The sequence below is a fragment of the Podarcis bocagei genome (genome assembly GCF_964188305.1).
Source record: "Podarcis bocagei genome assembly, chromosome: 8".
Lineage (NCBI taxonomy): Eukaryota > Metazoa > Chordata > Lepidosauria > Squamata > Lacertidae > Podarcis > Podarcis bocagei.
This window is the reverse complement of record NC_138133.1, coordinates 32,156,381-32,159,644: the sequence shown is the minus strand read 5'-3', so window position 1 is coordinate 32,159,644 and position 3,264 is coordinate 32,156,381. Positions and strand designations below refer to the sequence as shown.

The 3,264-nt window shown below is 43.3% G+C and overlaps 1 long non-coding RNA gene across 1 annotated transcript; it reads left to right on the top strand.

The window, feature by feature from the left end:
- Positions 1-2: 2 nt before the first annotated feature.
- LOC308594066 lies at positions 3-2,977 on the top strand. Its single transcript, XR_014011285.1, has 3 exons — positions 3-317; positions 943-1,036; positions 1,848-2,977. It is a non-coding gene; the product is annotated as an uncharacterized lncRNA (long non-coding RNA).
- The last annotated feature ends 287 nt before the right edge of the window (positions 2,978-3,264 follow it).

Sequence of the window (3,264 nt, the reverse complement as noted above, 5' to 3'; positions counted from 1 at the left end):
CCACGCCGAGCCTGCAGCGCCGTCTCATTGGTTTGCTCTTTCGGCCGGGCCTTCCAATCGCGAGGGGCTTCGGGACTTTGCCGGCTCCTCATTGGGCTGCGGAGGCGCGGGGTTGCCCTGCTTTGCATAGTGCTTGTCCATTGGCTGTGGCTTCGGGGGATTCCCTTCTGAGCGGCTGGGATTCCGTACGCCGGGCTGACTGCTTTCCCTCCTCCTGCTCCTGCTTCTGGCGCTGAGCTGCGCGCGTTCCCGAGCTTGGAAAAGGCAGGGAAAGCCCGCAGGTGCCTGGCTGAAGGCCAGCGAAATTGGTCTCACAAGTGAGTGAATGGGAGAACTCAGAACTCGTCAGAAATTACATTTTATAGCGCGGTCTTAGACTTTTTTTTGCATAAGTAAGCACTGATTTCAATGAGACATACAGTACTTCGAATAAGTTTGATCGAGTCTTTCAGTGACGTACCAGATTCTGGGACATGGGGATAGCCAGAATTTATGTTAGCAGGGGTGGGGGGAGGCTGGAGGGGCAGAACTGAGTTATCTGTGATGCGATTGGTCAGTCCCATTGACCTCAGGGATCTTAATCAGACATTATATGTATATGACAGCGCTGTAAATAAGTCTTGTCTAGACTTGCCAGGTGTTATGAAAATGAATGTAGCCTAGTAACTTTTGTTTCCATTGCTGCATTGCTAGGGGGTTGGACGAGATGACACTTGGTGTGTGCCTTCCAACTCTACAATTCTATGAAACAGATTTGCAATTATTTACCCAAGACAAGAAGTGATCCAAATGACAGCTGTTGTTGTTTAAATTATAAACAAATATTGTTCAAACATACCCTTTTACATTCCAGAATGTACTTCCCCAGATGATGTGAACCTCTTCTTTCCTGTCCATTGTAATATAAGTTATTTTCTTTTTATCTCGAATGTTCTTCCATAGGCATTTTGTGCAGAGAAAAAGTGTTGTGACCATATTCCCTTGCATTGAATTTGGAAGTCTGGAGGATACTGCATTGAACAGGTCACGTTGAAAAGTAATTAGAACTATTGCTAATTTATTAATCCCTTTTGATTTTGCTTGCTTAACTTCTCCATCTCCTGCTAAGGCTTTTCAGATTCCTCAAACCAATCACAGGCCTGGGATTCAGCCTGAAGTCTAGAAACCCTAGATCACTATCCTAACTCGCATGTCTAAAACTGAACTACATATCTTTCCTAAGCAACTGTCCTCTCCTTTATTAGACTCTCTATGAAATGAGAGACAAAATGAGAGAGAAATGAGGGACGCGGGTGGCGCTGTGGGTTAAATCACAGAGCCTAGGACTTGCTGATCAGAAGGTCGGCAGTTTGAATCCCCACGACGGGGTGAGCTCCCGTTGCTCGGTCCCTGCTCCTGCCAACCTAGCAGTTCGAAAGCACCTCAAAGTGCAATTAGATAAATAGGTATCACTCTGGTTGGGAAGGTAAACAGCGTTTCCGTGCGCTGCTCTGGTTCGCCAGAAGCGGCTTAGTCATGCTGGCCACATGACGCGGAAGCTGTACGCTGGCTCCCTCAGCCAATAAAGTGAGATGAGCACCGCAACCCCAGAGTCGGCCACGACTGGACCTAATGGTCAGGGGCCCCTTTACCTTTATCTTATGAAATGACAGCATTGCCATCCCTCCTTTTGACCAGCCATGAAACTCTGGCTTTGATTTTTCTCTCTCCCCTGCCTCTCTGCCTCTGCTTCTCCCACCCAACCTGCCACCAGATCACAGCTTCTCCCTGTACAATATGAAAATGCACCTCTCCCTCTCTGCCCCTTGGATAAAAGTCTTCATTATTTCAATCTCTCTCTCTTTCAGCCTTCAGATCTTTTCAAAACATTTGATCAAAGCCATGGAAAGGGGGAATGCCATGACTCAGGGATCATAGACCATCTGCTTATGTGTTAAGGTCCCAGATTTAATCCCTGGCATCTCTGGGTAGGGCTTGGAGAGTCTTTGGTCTAAAATCCTGGAAAGCTGCAACCAATGAAGGTGGACATTAGTGAGCTTGGTGGACCAATGGTCTGACTCAGCATAAAGAAGTGCCCTTTCTTCCTAAATCCATGTGTGCAGTGGGGCCCCAGTCTGCTCTGGAGGGTTCCTTAACCCCCTAGAGCAGATTTAGGGGGCACATGGGAGGCTGAAGGAGGTAGGAAAAGAAGAAGCCCTGTTGTACAAATAGATGCCTGCTCACCATATGTTGCTCTACCACTCACACTTAGCTCAAATAGGTGTAATTTTGTTTGCCACATTGATTCTATGCTACCTTTTACTCAGCTTCCAGTCTTCCCCTCTTTTGGGAATTTGTTGCCTTTTATTCCCTCTGTTATTACTTCCATGATTCTCATTTACACTGTAAGCTCCTTGTGACCTGCCTTGTTTACTTATGTTTCTTTGTAAGATGTACGTTGAGGTTTTTTATAAATAATAATCTTTAAAAAATCTTAGAGAGTTTCACAGAACTATTCTTCAGGCATTGTGGGTGATGTATATCCATAGTACATTTGTAGCCTAAACAATGTATTTTAAAGCAGCAAAGAATGTATTTTAAAAGCACCGGTCAACAGCATTTCCTCAAGATATTATCTATCAAGAACAGAAGCAGCCAGAATGATTAATGGTGATTATACTGAAGTGTTGGGGAGACTGGGGTTTGTTTTTATTGTTCTATAAGGCCTTGTTGTAATCTTAATTTCCTTTTGTAATTTTTGATATCTACACCGTATCTTTCTCTCTTTTTTTTACTGTAAATCACCTTAAGATTTTTCTGTAAGGCATTGAACATATGAAATAAATAATAGAGCTCATTTTGAATTCTCCTTTTTGCTAGTTTCTGCAGAAAGAAACTGTGTATAGGATGTCACTAAAGCAAATTTGCAGCTTCCTATCTAACAAATCGAATGTAGGTTAACTGGAATGTATGTAGCAAATTAAACTGGGATTAAGAAAAAAAACCCTCAATCCTACTTTTGGCAAAGGCACTAGTCCATCTGTTACTATAAAAGTGGGTTATTCCCTTTCAATTTTTATTCTTTTCTCCTTGAAAGTGGAAGGACTATTGACTTCCTGTTAAGCACTGGCTTCCTATTTCTGGTAAGACTTTTATCAGCTAACTATTTCTTTAGCTTTTGCGAATACGCCCTTGTGCAACTTTGGGCGTATTTCCTGAAATGGAAAAGTTTGCCACTTTTATTTAATTGAAATATTGGTCATTTACTTTTTGACTTAACTTCTC